This window comes from Kogia breviceps, chromosome 18 (genome assembly GCF_026419965.1).
Source record: "Kogia breviceps isolate mKogBre1 chromosome 18, mKogBre1 haplotype 1, whole genome shotgun sequence".
In the NCBI taxonomy this organism is placed as follows: Eukaryota; Metazoa; Chordata; class Mammalia; order Artiodactyla; family Physeteridae; genus Kogia; species Kogia breviceps.
Window position 1 is genome coordinate 7,408,578 of NC_081327.1, and position 19,683 is coordinate 7,428,260.

General features: G+C 49.4%; 1 protein-coding gene and 1 long non-coding RNA gene across 5 annotated transcripts in view; one reads left to right on the forward strand and one right to left on the reverse strand.

Annotated features, from left to right (window-relative positions):
• BICRA (BRD4 interacting chromatin remodeling complex associated protein) overlaps window positions 1-6,517 on the reverse strand; it is a 79,294-nt gene extending 72,777 nt beyond the window's left edge. For 3 of the 4 annotated variants that reach the window (XM_059045730.2, XM_059045727.2, XM_067018442.1), the window contains exon 1: window positions 2,602-2,730. The gene's annotated coding sequence lies outside the window, so the exon portion shown is untranslated. Of the gene's footprint in view, window positions 1-2,601; window positions 2,731-6,496 lie in introns of those variants that run through there. The other variant, XM_067018444.1, reaches the window with a different exon arrangement.
• On the forward strand, window positions 3,016-3,899 carry LOC136792997 (uncharacterized). Its single transcript, XR_010837663.1, has 2 exons — window positions 3,016-3,334; window positions 3,693-3,899. It is a non-coding gene; the product is annotated as an uncharacterized lncRNA (long non-coding RNA).
• Window positions 6,518-19,683: the final 13,166 nt, after the last annotated feature.

The window sequence follows — 19,683 nt, forward strand, 5'->3', positions numbered from 1 at the left end:
AAACTAAAAATAACACGTTTGGATAAAACTTTCAGTCACCGCAAGGTTGGTTAAGGAAGCTCTACTGATCCCCACCTGCAGATGAGGAAACTGAGGACTAGTGAGTTGAATCTAGGGCCTGAGGTTACAGGGTGGGACAGGGAGTCTGCCACCCAGGCCGAGGGGAGAACGGGCAGGGGAGTTCTCTGCCAGCTACATCACAGCGCCACGGAGGGTCACAGGGCAGAGTGACAAACGACGAAGGTCCCCGGCGGCTCAGATTCCCTCCCAGCGGGGCCAAGTCCCAGCTCAGGTGGAGCAGGAAGAGGATGACAGAGGGGCCACCGACCAAGCGCCCCCCAAACCCCAGCCAGCGAGGCCTGGGGCCCCCCTTCTCCTGACTCCACACCTCCAATCCTCAGCTCTTGCAGGCAAATGCTCTGCTCCAGCCACAGGTGAAAGCATCCTGCCCTCAGCCCACCTTCTAGATGCTCCTTACCCCTTCCCCAAACGAGCACTCTCGGCGGGGGGGGGGGGCACTCGGGGGGGGGCGGGGTGGTAGAATTTGGCCGCTCCTTCCTGGTATTATCTACATTTGAGACTCAACTGAAGTCAAAGGGACAAATTGCCAAAGAGGGGTACAGGAGAACCTAAGAGTTTTGAGCTGAGTTGGAAAAACTTGAGCCGGTTACAGATTGGGGCTGTGTGACCCCAGGCAAGTCACTTAGCTTCTCTGAGCCTCCATTAGCCTGTCTGCAAAATGGGAACCACATAACTGACCCAACTTCCTCCTCGGGTGGTGGCCAGTGGGTAGCACACCTAACAGTAGCCAATCCCTAATGCTCTCTGGGTAGATGTTATTTCCACCTTCCAGGAGTGGGGGAGCTCTGGGGGAGGGGGGTGTATCTAAGCACACCCCTTAAGTCTCACTGGACGCTGGCACATGGGAAGGGGGTGGCTCCTCAGCTGTCCTCCTCCCCTGTTCTCCCACCACCCTAACAGGTCGGCGTTGACTGAGGCCCCCATCCCCACCCCAGGTGAGGGGAGAGGTTGAAAGCACAGAGCACTTCTCAGAAATCTCAGGCCGTGAAGTCTGGGGGTGTTTCTAAAAACTGTTTCCCTGACAAGCAAGCGCCCTGGGAAAGGAGGTGTGAGGGAAAAGCAAACCCTCAATGCATCCCCAGATCTATACTATCGGAGGGCTGTGTGACAAAAGGGGCTGCCTGTCCGGACAGAAGGCCGAGCACAGGCAGGAGCACCGGGTCCGGGTACACCAGAGGGCTGGGAGCTGTCACCCCGGGCCTCCGGGGAGAGTTGACACAGCGGCCTCTGACCCCACCTCCCGGGAAGTTCAGCTGCTCAGAACCACAAAGCAAAACAAAGGGGTGCGGAGAGGAAGGAGCCGCCGTGCCTTCCAATCACCGCTGCGTCCCGAGCCCGCCCGCGGCTGCTCGCCCCGCTCGCCGCTGGCCGCGGACCAAGGCCTGGGCAGCCCGCGGTCCCTGGTCTCCCCGCGGCTGCCCGTGACAGGAGCCGGAGAAGCAGCCGAGGGGCAGCGAGGGATGGAAAAACCAGATGGCTCCATCCCTCCTCCTCCATCCCTCCCTCCGGGTGCCCGCGGCCCGGCCGCCCTCCGCAGGGGCCCGGGGAGGCCTCGGGCCCGGCTCGTCCGGGCTCACCACAGGGAAAGGGCTGCCTTTGTCTAAAGGTCACCACCCGAGCGCGGTGCCCGGGCTGGGCCTGGTGCCTCCCATTGCTAGGCCGAGGGGGTGGAGATGGGGGGCCGCCCCAAATCTCGGAGGTGACAGGGGTAAGGCTCACCTCCCTCCTCCCCCCCACCCCCCGTAACGGCCCCCTCCGGGAACAGCCAGCTAGCGGGGGCGGGGGTCAACTCCTTTCATTGCTGGGGGGTGGGGGACCAAGTCAACTCCTTTCATTGTTTCGGGGCGGTGGGGAGGAGGAGACCCAGTGGCTTCCTTCCGCATCCATCCCTCCCCAGCATGTCGGAGGCCCCGTTTCTCTCCAGCACCCCCGGAGGGATCTGAGGAGGGAGCGCAGGGGACGGGCGAGGAGAGATGAAGGCTCGCCAGCTCCGGCCGGGAAACCATCATCCGCTGCCCCATTGCCCTCTTCTTCCCCGAAAGGCAGGGAGCAGGGCGAGGGGAGGGGGGGGCCCGGGCCGGGGGAGGGGGTCTCCCCACCCCTCCCCCCGTGGAACGTTAGGTCTCGTTTTTCCGCCGCTCCATTGTATCCCCGGCAGCCGGCGGGAGGGCCGGGGAGGCACCGGGCGCCGGGTTTGGGCAGGGGAGCCCGGGGTGGGGGTGGGGGGGTCCCTGCAGGATCGGTGCGGCGGTGATGGAGAGACGCGGGGGGTGAGGGGGGGCTGCCGGGGGTGGTGGGCGCCGAACAGAAAAAGAGGCAGCGGGCGATGCGCCCCGGTTGGGGGGCTAAGTGTGTGAGTGTCGGGGGGGTGGGTTCGGCCCCGGCTCCGGCTCCCCCCACACACACCCTCGCCGCCAACCCCCACTCCCCCCTCGCTTTTGCGCCCTGTCACAGCCCCGACTCGCAGGTAGAGAGAGTTAAGAGATTTAAAGAGAAATTGCTACATTGTGAGAAACTCACCCTGATGTTTGAGCAGCCGTCGGCGCGGGGTCTCCGAGACGGCCCCGCACGGGCTGCAAAGGGAGGACCCAGAAGGGGCCGACCGGCCGGGCCGGTCAGCGCACTGCCTGATCGCATGGCGGCCGCCCGGCAGCCTCCGCCAGGCCCCTGCCGCCGCCCCGCGCCGCGGCCCGGGCGCCCCGGACCCGCGCCCGCTCCGGGCGGGACCCCTCGGGTTTGCAAAAAAAAAAAAAAAAAAAAAAAAAAAAAATTTATATTTTAATTACATGCAAAAGAAAAAAAAAAACCTTGCAGGTTTTGTGTTCCGCCCCCCCTTTCCTCCTCCTCCTCCTCCTCCTCCTCCCTCCGCCCTCGCCGAGGGACGGGCTTGGGGGAGGCCCCGCCCCGCGACTCAGCAAACCAGCTTCGGCTCTGGGCGCCGAGCTGCGGGCCCGCGAACGAATGGGAGGCTGCGAACGCCCCGGGAGGGTGACCTCCGCACCGGCACCGCCCCCTCCTCAGCCCTAGTCCCGGGGGTTCAGGGGCGCGCCTTCCCAGGCTACGGTGGAGTCCGCGGACTACACTGAGCGGTGCTCCGGCTTAGGGGGAAAGGCTGAAGGGATTCGCCCTCTCGTATCCCGGGGGCCCAGCCCGTCTGGGGAGCGGGCGCCGTGCGCCCTGGGCGCGCCCCGACGCGGGGGATGGTCGCCGGGCTGAAGGACGCGACCAGGGGGAGCGCCGAAGGTTCGAAAAGGTAGCGGGAGTCGCGGCTGGAGGAGAGGGGAGGCCCCGCAGGTGGAATCGCGAAGGAGCCGGGAGTCGGAGCCAAAAGGGTGGAAGGCGCGGAGTCGGGGGGTGCTTTGGGGCTACTGGCCGGGACCCCGAACGCGGCTCGCGCACTCACCTCAGTCGGTCTTTTGAGCTGCTACGCCCCGGGGAGGGAGCCGGGGACGTGTGTCCGACCTGTCTTAGAGCCTCCTGGAGGCCTCTCGGGCCGCGCAGATGGGACTCCCAGAAGCCCCGGGACGCCTCGGTGGTGTTGGGTCTGTTTCCGCCCCTCGGGGCAGTGTACGCCTTGCGGGCGTGACACTTCGATTCGCACGTTCGTTCAGGGAACGCTTGCTGAGCGCCTGCTGTTTGCCCTGCGCCTTGCTCGCGGCCCATCGAGCACCCAGACAGCTCGGAGCTACCCTGCCGGGGCGCACAGGCCAAGAAGACTTATATTCTGGTCTCTTCTTACCTTCTGTTTCCCCGGTGCCCTGGAAAAGCCATGTGTATACCGAAGCAGCTCAATAAATGTGTGTTGAGTAAATGAGTGATTGAGACCTATGTGTTTTAAGCTTTAGAATTGATCCTGGCATCTTCGTGGCACTACGCATATTATTTAAGAGACCACGGAGGTTAAGCGCCCTGACTCAAACCAATGAGCCCGTGCTTCACATCCTGCCACTTCCTTTGCTGTGTGACCTTGGACAAATTACTAAACCTCTCCGTGCCTCCATTTCCAAGAGAAAATAATTAATAGGCCCCATTTCACAAGGTCATTAGGAGAAAATGTTCTCATGGAGAGCAGCATCTGACAGGAAGTGCCAGATAAGTGCTGTTATTATTGACAATTACAGAAAAAGGAAACTTTATCAATTCCAGAAGTGAACACGTGTTGCCCCAAATATAAGACAGTGGTCAATCTATAACTCATATAGTTATAGTAGTCATCCATGGCCCACTGAGGTATGTGACCCTTCCAGGAACAGCAACATACAAGGACATTATTTTTGTGCTTGCCCTGCCATTTGCTAAGATTGAGCCACTGGGCTACACCTTGTATTCATTTATCTGGGTGCCATTTTTCCAGTCTTCACCAAGAAGAGACCTCCAGGAACTCCCATCTAGAGACCTTTAGTTATTCCCACCTTGCAGTGTAGAAAACTAAATTGGCTCACAGAGGGGAAGCGTTTTGCCCAAGGTCACACAACCGGGGAAGTGGGACCTGATCTGAGCTGGGTGGCACTGGTGTCTCTTGTTATAGCTGCCAACCCTGGGGGACTCGGAACTAGGGAACTGACTGGGGTTCAAAGGTAGCAAACCGGAGGCATTGCGGGGGATGACTGTCCAAGGTTATTCATTCATATAGGAAGTATTGTTTATGGGTATCTAGTGTGTGCCAGGAATATAGCAGTGACCAAGAACACCCTGGTTCCTGCCCTATCGCTACCCCCCACCCCCATTCCACAGCTCACAGTCTATTAGGGGACACAGACAATGAGCAAGTAAACAAATAAGTCACTTAGCCTCAGTTTCCCCTGCCCTCTGTAGCAGGTTCCAGGCTTCTTAGGTGCATTATGGTATCAACTCCCCCCAACACACAATGCCTGCCACTTAAATAAGTGCTCAAGAAAGATCTGCTGAGCAATGAGATAATATCCACCCTTCCACAGGTATACCTGACCTCTTAGGAAGATGGTCTTGAGGCCAGGTGGCCTGGAATGGGCATGGGTGTGAAAGAAGCCCCCAATCTAGCCATGGCTGTTAAAGCCCTGGGAGGTCAAATGTCCAAGGCCAAAGGAGGGGTCTATATGGGCCCAAATGGGAAGAGAACTGCTATTCTTTAGGCGGTGACACACCCCTGCCCTTTGAAAATCAGATGCAAGTTGTAAGTTCCAGGTTCAGAATCGGGTTGGCAGTGAGACCCAGATAGGTTCGGCAACTTGCCCCAGGGATACCCAGTCAGGGGAGGGACTAATTCCAGATGTTCTGTTACCAAGTCACCAGATGAACCTGGGGCAAGTCACTTCTCCAGCTCCTCCATTTTCTCATCTGTAAAATGAGACCGTATAGTCAGACACCAAAATCCATCGCCCCCCAACATTTTATTCTGAACACTTTCAAATATGGAAAAGTGGAAGAAATAGGATAAATGCCCACCACCTAGATTCAATCATCAGCATCCTAACTGTACTAGCTTAATCACACATCTGTGCATCTATCCATCCATCAAATCCATCTCAGTTTTTGATGCATTGCAGACATCTGTTTATCTCCCCCGAACACATTAAGCTGGTAATCCTAACTAACTACTCGCTTTGATAAACACTCTGACAACGGTTAATACCAGCCCCCTTGACTCTCATTTAAACCTCAATTCTAACTTTTTTATGTGGAGAAACCAGTTCAGAGAGGGTAAGAAACCAGATCAATGTCACACAGCCGGGGAGTCAAACCCAGCTCTGTTTGTCCCCAGAGTCCAGACGTTATGAAGGCTATGGAAAGGATGAAATGGGACGAGGCACATAGAAGCTCTTATGGGACAGGGACAGAGCAGCATCCAGATATGAGAAATTAGGACGGGAGAAGATGCACCCACCTTTTCTCATCTACCAAATACGCTACACCGCTGTGCTCAGCTGGGCTCTGGACACAGGGTCCTTGCCTGCCAATATGGAACTTAATCCCATATAGGTCACAATATTTCCTCTCTCCTAACATAGGTCTGGGCAGGAGACAGACACGTCAGAAATATTTGCTGAATGAGCTTGGATTTCTGGGCCCCTCATCTCAACGTTTAACGGAGTGTTTTAATTATAACCGTGCAGCTGAAAAGGAACAGCAGGAAACCCATTTGCTGTGGAAAGTCCAGGACACTGGAGAATTAACCTGCCCTCTTCCAGGGGCTGTGTGATGCCTTGTTCCACTTTTAGCCCACCGGCTCCAAGTCCCCCTGGTCCTCCCAACCCTCCAGCCCAGAAACCTCCCCTCTCCCACCCCCAGTACAAGCGCATTTTCTATCCCCTCAAATTTCTAGTCCCCTCAAATTTCTAGTCCTTCCCCACCCCATCCTCAGCTCTCCCAACCAGATCCTAATACCCTTTATCTCTGAGTCCTACACCTCCTACCCGTCCAACAGCCCAGCGCGTACCCTGAGGGAGCCTAACCAGAGCCTGGCCTGATTCCCGTTTCTCTACAGAGGAGTGGTTTTCCTTTTTCTTTCTTTCTTTTTCTTTTTTTTTTTTTTTTAAACAAGTTGTTTGTGCCTCTGAAAGTCAAAACAACGGCCATGGCGGCTCCTCCCTCGCACCCGCAACTGCAAAGTCTAAAACTTGGCCAACCCAAGTTCTGTTTCTGGATCTGGCAAGATGTTTCCACGGTGTTTTTCGTCTTCAGTTGAGCAGCACGCTTAGGATCCGTGCACTTTTCTGGAGGCATGTAACACTTCAATAACAAGAAGGAACAAAGCAAGAAAAAACCTTGCCCCAAACACCCCTGCGGTCCCTCCACTTCTCGTTCAATCCGACTTCAGGGGAAAGTTTTCATCAAAGACCTCTCCAGGATCCGAATTCTAGCCGCCAGGAGGAGAAAAATAGGAGGACTAGGAGAGCACTAACTCCGGAGCGACCTGCGCCCTGGGACCGCGCCCTTTAAATATGGCTCGTACAGCGGGACAGTGCTACCCCAGCACGCAGCTACGCTGGCTCGCTTGGAGCGCCAAGACCGCGAGCGGCGGCAAATCAGGCAGCTACAAGCCCACCCCGACCTTGGGTCCTCAGAGCGGCAAGTGCGGGGGGCGGGGTCTAGTCGCCCATTGGCCCACTTTGGGGGCGGGGCCACATCTCCGTCCCGCCTCCATTCCCCGCCTAGTTAAATGGGCTTCGCGCCGGCCCGGGGAATTATTCATCGTGGGGCGGGGCCTGGGTTTGTTTACACGCTGCCATTGGCTGGATTTGAATCGGCCCGACTGCGGGCCGGCCATGGGGCGGGGCGCTAGAGGGCCCCGGCCTGCGCCTGACAGCTAGGCAACCCACATAAGACGCGCCGCCAAAGCACTGGAACCCTGGAGATGGGGATACTCTAAGTGGAGGCTGGCAGCGGAGGCGGGCAGGTTGAGGCTTCAGCAGGTTTCTTGATAAATGCTAACCAAGGGGGTAGGGAACATTGTTTTTGTTTTCATAAAAAGTAGTAAGGATAAACAAACCCGAAAACAACCTAGCTGCCCATGGATAGGGGACTCATTAAATAAGCTGTGGTCTGGCCCACAGGGGGACATGAAATAACCGTAAAATGAGGAAGTAATACATGAACCGACGCGGAATAAGCTATGAATTCAGTTAACGGGAAAAAGGCAATGAAGGAAGAAGAGTGTATAATAATTTAAGGGGGAGGTGATAAAATATAAGCTTCTTCTTGGTAAATGCACAGAATATCTTCTAAAGCAGAAACAAACTGGTAACTGCAGCGTCTGTGGGGAGGGAGACCGGGGTGCATGGAGAGTAGATCTATTTGGACCTTTGTAAAGTTAGAAACTTGTAAACAAATATTAAGTTCTGAGAACTCTCCCTTTTCATCCACGTACCTCGAAGCAATGGCCCCTAGGAAAATTCTTGACTTGGCTATACAGGCCATGGACCCCCGACCTGCGCCCCCTACAACCCACAATGGTATTTGGGGAATTGAGCTGCTTCATGTACTCGGGACCAACAGAAATCCAGATTCATTGAAGAGTGGCTTTATTTATTAGTAATCACTGCAGGATTTAACATCCCAGCGGAGAGGGAGGGGCCGCTTCTTGAGAGCTGCTAAGTGGGGGATGAGGAGGAGAAACCAGCCAGGCCATCTTAGGAGAGAGAAGAGAAAGTCAAAACTAGGAGAGGCCCCTTTAAGAAGGGAAGCCTGCCTCCTCCGGAAAACGACGCTGGCGGAATTGACCTGCAGAAGGGAGAGTTGTCCGGGTTTTGACTTTTATTATTACTCTCTGTTCCGGGAGATCTGGATCAGAGAATGAGAACGACTTCCTGCAGCTGAGATTTGACCTGTTATGGATCTTACTTGTCAAGACTTCCTCTGTATAAGTTCGCTACAGGGTTTGTGAAACATTGTTTAGATGGCTGGGAAAGTCACCCAGGCCTAGAGTGAAAACTTGACCGGCTACGAGATGTTGTAGTTCTAAGTTAACGCCTACCAGAGCTGCCGCTGCCGGCCCAGGTACATAGATAAACTCGGTGAATGCCCGTAAAGATCCTAGCAGGTTCTAACAGCATCCCGTTTTACGCATGTGGAAACTGAGTCACAGAGAGTTATAGAATTGCCCACATCGGGCGTCACAGGGATTCGGACCCAGGCAGCCCTTCTCCAAAGTTCATACTTTTAACCACCATATTACACTTGCCCCTAAAAACTTTTTTGTCTTTTGATGCATTGTTTTAAAAGCTATAAGAAGCTTAATGCAGATTTTTTTTGAATCTTTGAATTTTATTTATTTTTTTATACAGCAGGTTCTTATTAGTTATCTATTTTATACATATTAGTGTATATATGTCAATCCCAATCTCCCAATTCATCACCACCCCCGCCCCGCGCCTCTTTCCCCCCTTGGTGTCCATACGTTTGTTCTCTACATCTGTGTCTCTATTTCTTAATGCAGATTCTTAATGAAGGTGAACTATTTTGTATGCTTTCTGTTGTAGAGGAGTTTTGTGGGGTTTTTTTTTTCACTTTTTAAAATTGAAGTATAGTTGATTTGCAATGTCATGTTAGTTTCAGGTGTACAGCAAAGTGATTCAGTCCATATATATATATTATATATATATTCTTTTTCAGATTCTCTTCCCTTGTAGGTTATTACAAAATAGTATTATTCCCTGTGCTATACAGTAGATCCTTGTTGGTTATCTCTTTTATATATAGTAGTGTGTGTATGTTAATTCCAGACTCCTAATTTATCCCTTCCCCCGTCCCCTTTCTCCTTTGGTAACCATAAGTTTGTTTCCTATGTCCGTGAACCTCTTTTGTAAATAAGTTCATTTGTATTTTTTTTTCTTTTTAGATTCCACATATAAGCGATATCATATGATACTTGTCTTTGTCTGACTTACTTCACTTAGTATGATAATCTCCAGGTCCATCCATGTTGCTGCAAATGGCATTATTTCATTCTTTTTTATGGCTGAGTAATATTCTTGTGGGGTTTTTTTAAATAAAAGAATTTCTGATGGTTTTTCCTAAAACTCTGTATCAGGGCAAGCTTTTAAATTTTATTTTATTTTTTTCACCCTCCAGGTTTTTTTTTTTTTTTTTTTTCCGGTACGGGCCTCTCACTGCTGCGGCCTCTCCCGTTGTGGAGCGCAGGCTCCGGACGCGCAGGCCCAGCGGCCACGGCTCACGGGCCCGTGGGATCTTCCCGGACCGGGGCACGAACCCGCGTTCCCTGCATCGGCAGGCGGACTCTCAACCACTGCGCCACCAGGGAAGCCCCTAATTTTTTTAAGTACCTTCCACGAGGAAATGTTCTGCCCTCAGCCCTCCTACTCCTCTCACCATTAAATACTTCCCTGATCATTACGGCGTAATCACCAGGCACACTTCTAAGCTCATTGAATTGTTACAACAACCAAGAAGGCGAAATAGTTAGCAGTCTCATTTCACAGATGCAAAAACCGAGGCACAGAGAAGTTAAATAACTGGCCCAAGGTCCCACAATCTCTCTCCAGAAAAAGAAGAGGAAGACCAAGAATGGGTAGGTCATGGTGGGAGAGAGAGGAGAGCATCCAGAGTTGCTGAGAGACAGGAAAAAATGGGAATTAAGATAAGCCAGTGGGGCTTCCCTGGTGGCGCAGTGGTTGAGAGTCCGCCTGCCGATTCAGGGGACGCGGGTTCGTGCCCCGGTCCGGGAAGATCCCACGTGCCGCGGAGCGGCTGGGCCCGTGAGCCACGGCAGCTGAGCCTGCGCGTCCGGAGCCTGTGCTCCGCAACGGGAGAGGCCACAACAGTGAGAGGCCCGCGTACCGCAAAAAAAAAAAAAAAAAAAAAAAAAAAAAGATAAGCCAGTGGATAAACAACAAGGTCCTACTGTATAGCCGAAGGAACTATATTCAATATTCTGTAATAAACCATAATGGAAACAAATATGAAAAAGAGTATATATATATATATATATATATATATATATATAACTGAATCACTTTATCATTTTGCTGTACAGCAGAAATTAATACAACATTGTAAATCAACTATTCTTCAATAAAATAAATTTTAAAAAAAATTTTTAAAAAGGGAAGTCAGTGGACTGGTGAATATTGGGAAAATGGCTTTAGCAAGGTGGTAGGAGCTGAGGTCAGTTTGCAAAAGGTAGTGGGAAAATGACCAAGAAGCGCATAAAAAGATACTCAAGGTTATTAGTCATTAGGGAAATGCAAGTCAAAGCCATGAGAGGCCACTTTGCCCTTGCTAGAATGGCCATAATCCAAAAAAGGGACAATACCAAGTGTTACGAGCGACGTGGGGAAATCAGAATCCTCACACACTGCTGGTGGGTAAAGGGGCCACCAATATGGACAACAGTCTGCTGTTTCCTCCAGAAGTCGCACCTGGAATTACTACATGGCCACACCTACGTGTGTACCCGGAATAGTTGAAAACAGGGGCTCAAACAATAACTTGTCCATGAATGTCCCCAGCAGCATTATCCACAATAGCCAGAAGGTAGAAACAACCCAAATGTCCACTAGCAGATGAATGAATCAACAAAATGTGGTCTATCCACACACAGGAATATTATTCAGCCACAAAAAGGAACGGATCCATGCTATGACATGGAACCTTGAAAACATGATGCTAAGTGTAAGAAGCTAGATCCAAAAGGCCACATATTGGCTGAGTCCATTATATGAACTGTCCAGAAGAGGCAAATCCATAGAGACAGAAAGCAGAGGTGGCCAGGGCCTGGGGGGGAGGGGGGAGTGGCGAGTGACTGCTACATGGGCATAGGGTTTCCTTTGGGGGTGATGGGAAATTTCGAGAACTAGATAGCGGTAATCGTGGTACAGCACTGTGAATGTGCTCAATGCCGCTGAATTGTACGTTTTGAATGGTGAAAACAGTCAATTTCGTGATACAAAAATTGTTTTTTAATTTTAAATGGTGAGAAAGCAGTGGTGTTAAGCACACGATTTTAAAAATAATACACATGGCAGTGTATACGAGGAGAGGATCCAAAAACAGCTAGGGAAGGGCTGGTGGAGGAAGAGAATGGAGGGAGATCTAGGGAGATGGCAGTGGAGAGAGGTCCAGTCAACACACCTGCTCTGGAGTGGTTCCTCAGAGCCTAGGGCAGAACTTGTGGAGATCTCACAAGTTTCTGGAGGATATGGACCCACCCCCAGGGTAGACAGGGCTGGGATGGGGGAAGGTGGGGGGTTGTGGAAGCCCAGAGCAGGGACCTGACCCAGCCTGCAGTTCAGGAAGGCTTCCCGGAAGAGGAGAAGGGTAAAGGGGAGTCTGATAGGAAAGGTCAGATGGGGAGGAGTGTGGATTTTCCGGGTCCAAAGTAGAAAGGGAGTCTGGAATTTCTAAAGCACAGATCAACCTTGACACTCCCCTGATTGAAACCGTCCTAAGGCTCCCTAGTGCCCTTGGGGGTAGTCGGAACAGCTGGGCCTCAGTTTATTCAGCACACCCTCTCTGAGCACCTGCTCCGTGCCCTGCCCTGTGCCGTCAGTGCTGGGGACACAGCAGGGAAGAGCCAGGCCCAGCCCTGCCTTCATGGGACTCACACCCTAGTGCGGGAGACAGACAAAAAACAAATCATTTCGCAGTGTGACAGATATTAGCCTGATGGCTGCTATGGGAGGTCAGGTGGAGTTAACTCAGCCCCCCGGGGTTTCGCCACTTCTATTATTCCTAAAGGTCTATTTCACAACTTTTGCCGAGTACTGCCTCTATTGTCTGTACCTTAAAAATGTGTTCTCTCATAAACAACAAAGTCCTCCTGTATAGCACAGGGAACTATATTCAGTATCCTGTGATAAACCATAATGGAAAAGAATATGAAAAAATATACATGTATCACCAAATCACTTTGCTGTACAGTAGAAATTAACACATTATAAATCAACTATACTTCAATAAAGTAAAATAAAATTTGTTCTTTCAACCAACTTTTTTCTTCCTCTGATGGGTTCCCCTGGGGCTACCTTAGGCTGATCCCAAGGAACAGTAGTCATGAAGTCACGGGTGTGAAGGGCCAGTTCCTTTTTTCCCCAACGTGCTTTAAAATAAATTCATAACAGTTAAAATGTCACCTGGAAGTCACCCCAAATGCTCCTTTGGGAACCCGGTGACGTAGACTCTGGGATTAAGGGACACCTTCCGGAAGGAAGTCAACTGTCAGCTAAGACTTGCCAGATAAATAGAGTTAGTCAGACAAGGGTGGAGGGGAAGGGCAGGTCGGTGCAAAGCCGCAGAGGTGGCAATGGCAGGGAAAGAAGGCAGGTTGGACTGCTGGAGTCTTGAGAGCTTGGCTGAGACAGGCTTCGGGACTGGATGACCTTACCCCAGGGGTTTGGGGTTTGATCCCAAAAGCCATAAACAGTCATTGAACGGTTTGTTGTCACTGTCGTTATTACTTATAATTGCTATGCAATTCACATACCATAAAACTTGTTAATTTAAAGTGGACCATTCCATGGTTTATTGTATATTCACAAGGCTGTGCAACCATCACCACTATCTAGTTCCAGAACATTTTCATCACCCCAGCAAGAAACCCTATACCATTAGCAGTCCTTCCTATTTCCCCCTCCCCACCAACCCTAGGCAACCACGAATCTGCTGTCTCTCTCTATGGATTTGTCTGTTCCGGATGTTTCATATAAATGGAATCCTACAATATATGGCCTCTGTGTCTGGCTTCTTTCACTTAGCATGATGTTTTCTTTTTGGCCCAGGCCCTTGGCAGTGAGAGCGCAGAGTCCCTAACCATTGGACCGCCAGGGAATTCCCAGCATGATGTTTTCAAAGTTCACCCATGCTGTAGCATGAATCAGAACTTCATTCCTTTTTATGGCTAAATAATATTCCACCGTTGGGTCTCCCAAGGCAATAGAAATAAAAGCAAAAATAAACAAATGGAACCTAATGAAACTTATGAGCTTTTGCACAGCAAAGGAAACCATAAACAAAACAAAAAGACAACCTGTGGATTGGGAGAAAATACTTGTAAATGATGCAACTGACAAGGGCTTAATTTCCAAAATATACAAATAGCTCATACAACTTGATAACAAAAAAAACAAGCAACCCAATCAAAAAATGGACAGAAGACCTAAATAGACATTTCTCCAAAGAAGATATACAGATGCCCAATAGGCACATGAAATGATGCTCAACATTGCTCATTATTAGTGAAATACAAATCAAAACTTCAGTGAGGTTGGAGACTTTCCTGGCAGTCCAGTGGTTAAGACTCCACACTTCCAATGCAGGGGGCGTAGTTTCGATCCCTGGTTGGGGAACTAAGATCCCACATGCCACATGGTGCAGCCAAAAAAATAAAACAACTACAATGAGGTATCACTTCACGCTGGTCAGAATGGCTGACATTAAAAAGTCTACCAATAATAAATGTTGGAGAGGGTGTGGAGAAAAGGGAATCCTCCTACACTCTTGGTGGAAATGTAAATTGGTACAACCACTGTGGAGAACAGTATGGCAGTTCTGTAAAAAACTAAAAATAGAGCTACCATATGATCCAGCAATCCCACTCCTGGGCATATATCCAGAGAAAACTGTAATTCGAAAAGATACATACACCCCAATATTCATTGCAGTACTGTTTACAATAGCCAGGACATGGAAGCAACCTAAATGTCCATTGACAGAGGAATGAATAAAGAAGATGTGGTACATAGATACAATGGAATATTACTCAGCCATAAAAAAGAATAATGCCATTTGCAGCAACATGGATGGACCTAGAGATTATCATACTAAGTGAAGTAAGTCAGACGAGAAGGACAAATATCGTATGATATTGCTTATATGTGGAATCTAAAAAAATGGTACAAATGAACTTATTCATAAGACGCAAATAGGGTCACAGATGTAGAAAACAATCTTATGGTTACAAGGGGGGAGGGATAAATTGGGAGACTGGGATTGATATATACACACTATAAGTAATAAAGGCCTACTGCAAAGCACAAGGAACTCTACTCAATACTCTGTAATGACTTACATGGGAAAAGAATATTTTAAAAAGTGGATATATGTATAACTGATTCACTTTGCTGTACAGCAGAAAGTAACATAACATTGTAAATCAACTGTACCGCAATAAAAATTTTTTGAACATAAAATAGATAAACAACAAGGTCCTACTGTATAGCACAGGGAACTATATTCAATATCTTATAATAACCTATGATGGAAAAGGATATTATATATATATATATAACTGAATCACTTTGCTGTGTACCTGGAACTGACACAACATTGTAAATCAACTATACTAAAATATTTCTACTGTTGGGATACACCACATTTGGTTTATCCATTCATCAGTTGATAAACATTTGGGTTGTTTCTGCTTTTTGGCTGCTGTGAATAATGCTGCTTTGAACCTTCGTGTACAAGTGTCTGTGTGGACATAGATTTTCCTTTCTCATGGGTACCTACTGAGGAACAGAATGAAGAGTGTGTTTTTGCTGATTTGTTTTTCACCTGAAATAAGACCAAACCACAGGGCTTCCCTGGTGGCGCAGTGGTTGAGAGTCTGCCTGCCAATGCAGGGGACACGGGTTCGTGCCCCGGTCCGGGAAGATCCCACATGCCGCGGAGCGGCTGGGCCCGTGAGCCGTGGCCGCTGAGCCTGCGCGTCCGGAGCCTGTGCTCCGCAACGGGAGAGGCCACGACAGTGAGAGGCCCACAGAAAACTCTTTCACAGTTTACTCTTCTCAAACAAGAGTAAAAAGAACTCCATTCTCCTAGGTTCATCAGTCAATAATATTTAACCACGTGTGTTTTATCTCACTCTTTTCTGAACATTTGAGAGGCAGCGGCAGACATCCTGTCCCTTGATCCCTATAAATACTTCAGCATGGAGCTACAGAACAAAGACTTTCTCTTCAAAAACCCCAGGACAGTTATCAAAATCAGGAAATGTAACACTGATACAGTAATACTGTTGTTTGATCCACAAATTCAAATCTCTCCCTTCCCTTCAATAATGTCCTTTATAGCCATGTTTTTGCCAGTATGGGATCCAATCTTGGAGCATGCATTGGACTGAGTCATGTTGCTGAAAAATCTTAGGAAGGGGGAGACTTGATTAGCTTTACCCCTTCCTTGCCTCCCTTTGGCTGACTGAGGAGCAGAGACTTGGGGGTCAGAGGGGAAGCGGGGAGACAAGGGAGAAGCCGGAAACTTAGGAATCAGATGGATCTCAGCTCAAATTGTGGCCCAATTATTCAGTAACCGTGACCTTGGGCAACCGTGACCTTGAGGCTCTCTGAGCCTCAGTTTTCTCTTCAGGAAAATGGAACTAACCCCTAGGCTCCCTGGGAGGACCAGTGACATACTGAGCACAGACCTAGCACATCGGATGGAATCAATCCCCCCACCCCCATCCTATCATCGCCATTTATCCCCGTCAATTTCCAGGACCAGAACAGTCCCAAGTGCTTCAGATCTTCAGATGAGGTTGCTTTTCGGATCCTTACAACCAACAACCTTATAAGCAGATACTATTATCATCACTAAGCTATAGAAGTGAGGTGTCTTATAGAAGAGGTATTTTAGTCTGTTCAGGCTGCTGGAACAGAATACCATACACTGGGTGGCTTATCAACAACAGAAATTTATTTCTTACTGTTCTAGAGGCTGGGAAGTCCAAGATCAAGGTGCTTCCTGGTTCACAGACAGCCATCTTCTTGCATGTCCTCACATGGCAGAAAGGGTGAGGGAGCTCTCTGGGTTCACTTTTCTAAGGGAACTAATCTCATACATGAGAACACCACCCTCATGACCTAATCACCTCCTAAAGGCCCCATCTCCTCATACCATCACCTTGGGAATTAGGTTTCAACACACAGGGTTTGAGGGCTGGGGGGTAATAAACATTCAGTCTACAGCAGGAGGAAACTGAAGCACAGAGAGGCAAAGTCAGTTCCCTGAGGTCACCCAGCTGATCAACAGCAGAACCAGGATTAAAAACCAGACACTGGGCTTCCCTGGTGGCGCAGTGGTTGAGAGTCCGCCTGCCGATGCAGGGGACACGGGTTCGTGCCCCGGTCCGGGAAGATCCCACGTGCCGCGGAGCGTCTGGGGCCGTGAGCCGTGGCCGCTGGGCCTGCGCGTGCGGAGCCTGTGCTCCGCGACGGGAGAGGCCACAACGGTGAGAGGCCCGCGTACCGCTAAAAAAAACCAAAACAAAACAGACACCATCCCCTACAATGCCTGTGTGTATGTTGTTAGTCTAGGGCAAGAGATAATGGTGGGGCCTGGACCAGGGTGGAAACGTGGGGATATTAACAAGAGGACTGACCCACAGGGAGGTAGAAGGGTGACTAACTCGGGGTGGGGGATGAGGGGGGGGGCTGAGAAAGTGGGAGGAGTCCAGGTTGAACCCCTCCCTCATGAGCAGTGGAGAACAAACACTTCCTCACAGGAGATGGAAGAAACAAACAAAAGGCAGGGAAGCTGGAAATCGGCCTCATCCTGAAGTAGGCGGGGGGTTCATCAGCCTCCAATGATGGGTGGAGGTGGGGTTGGGGGCTTGGAGAGTAAGGAATGGGACTGAGCTGCCCCAAAAGAGACCTAAGGGACTCACAGAAAGAAGTGAAGTTTAAAGTCAGCAAACAGGACCGTGGAGCAGATGAGGCAACTGTGGACAATGGGACTCAGACTTTTGTTGGCTCACGGGAGAAGCAGAAATACGAAAGACCCCTCTTCCCTGCCTGAGGCTGCCCGTTTCCACCCCTCCCTTTATCCCGGCGCTTTGCAGTGTGCTTTCGCCGCTCCTCCCATCGAGACATGGAGCCTCTTGGGACTTTCCTGGTGGTCCAGTGGGTAGGACTTCGCGCTCCCAATGGAGGGGGCCTGGGTCCGATCCCTGATGGGGGAACTAGATCCCAAATGCATGCCGCAACTAAAGATCCTGCATGCCGCAGTGAAGATCCTGCGTGCCGCAATTAAGACCCAGCAGGGCCAAAATAAATAAATAAATATTTTTTAAAAATTAAAAAAAAGAGAGATGGAGTCTCTTTTCCCATTCCCTGAACTGAAATTTACAACTTGCTTTAGCCAGTAGAATACAGCAGGAGTGTACAAATTCCAAGGCTAAGCCTCGAGAGGCTCAGAGTATTTCTCTTCTCTCTCTTCTTCTCCACCTTTGCCATGAGAACACGCCTGGCCTAGCTTGCTGGAGTGACGTGCGGGAGAGGTAAAGAAGAATTGAGTCATCCCAACTGAAGTAATGCGAAACCAGCCAGCCTCTAGTTAACCTGCCAGAGGATGATGGCAGGTTCACGAGTGAAACCAGCCAAGGTCAGCAAAGCCTGGCCCAGATTAGCAGAACTGTCTAGACGACCCAAATACACGTGAGAAAAAAAGAAAAAGTTGTTGTTTTAAGCCACGACATTTCAAGATGGTTTCTTACACAGCTGTAGCTAACTGATAAAAGGAGAGGCTAAGCACTGGGATAAACGTGTGGGCATTCCCAACACCCAGTATTTTTGTACCTATTGAATGACAAAAGAAATCCAAAATTATCTCTCACCTTTCCCTCAACAACTTCCTCTTGAAACTCTTATTCCGATTCAGCTCATAGCTTGCTGCTAATAATACAAAATATGCCCCTTCCATGGATGCTGAATTAACATTTCAAGAAAGAGAGAAGCCACGGCCAAAGAATAACAGCTTTGAAACTTGGACCATGTGTTAGCTGAGAGCTATTACTATCATTGAAATCAAGGAACAATGGTCTTAATTTCAGAGAAGTTGATGATCTTGCTGAATCTCAGGAAATAAGGTGAGAGGTAGGAGTGGAAGGGAGAGAAGCATGGTTCCTCAGCCACCCACGTCACCTGCACAAAGATGGCTTTGGCCAAATTGCCTTTGTTACACCCTTTCTTTTCTGGACCCCACACAGGGAAACTTCAACGACTTTGGTAAGGAAGGGACAGTATCTGTGAATCTGGATTTTTCTGTTAGGAAAATGAGTATCCTGGGTGGCTTCAGACATAGGACACACTTGAATTGTCTTCTTCATGGAAGGAGCTGCACTTTGGAATCTTGGCGCCTTGTGCCCTAAAGGACCTGGCATGGCAGAGCAGGGACCCATCTGCCAGGCTGGCTCAGTGCTACTCGTGATCAGAAAACCCATTCGATGAAGGCTGGACATTTCCCCATCATTGAAAAAAAAAACCCAGCAAACAAGACAAAAATCCCCCTTAAAAGGATTTTAAGTAGAGGGAGCTGAAATGACCTGGAACACATTTCCCAAACTCCCCACCCCCCATCCTCTCCACACCCTGCAGTGTTAACTCATTCAATAAATTTTTACTGGAGCTTCTTCTGTTTTTTGCTTGGTTGTGTTTAAGGAGAATATCCTTATTATTATAGTCTCAAAGGATTTCTTTTTTTATTGAAGTATAGTTGATTTACAATGTTGTGTTAATTTCTGCTGTACAGCAAAGTGATTCAGTTGTATATACATTCTTTTTCACATTCTTTTGTGATAAACTATTATGGCTTATCACAGGATATTGACTATAGCTCCCTGTGCTCTACAGTAGGGCCTTGTTGTTTATCCATCCCATATATAATAGTTTGCATCTGCTAATTCCAAACTCCCCATCCTTCCGTCCCCCCCTCCCCCTCCCCCTTGGTGACCACAAGTCTGTTCGCTATGTCTGTGCATCTGTTTCTGTTTTGTTGATAGGTTCATTTGTGTCATATTTTAGATGCCACATATAAGTGATATCTTATGGTATTTGCCTTTCTCTGTCTGACTTCATTTGGTATGATAATCTTTAGGTCCATCCATGTTGCTGCAAATGGCATTATTTCATTCTTTTTTTTTTTCATTCTTTTTATGGCTGAGTAGTATTCCATCGTGTATATGTATTGATACCACCTCTTCTTTATCCATTCATCTGTCGATGGACATCTAGGTTGCTTCCATGTCTTGGCTATTGTAAATAGTGCTGCTATGAACATTGGGGTGCCTGTATCTTTTCGATTATGGTTTTCTCCAAATATATGCCCAGGAAAGAGATTGCAGGAACATATGGCAATTCTATTTTTAGTTTTTTGAGGAACCTCCATACTGTTTTC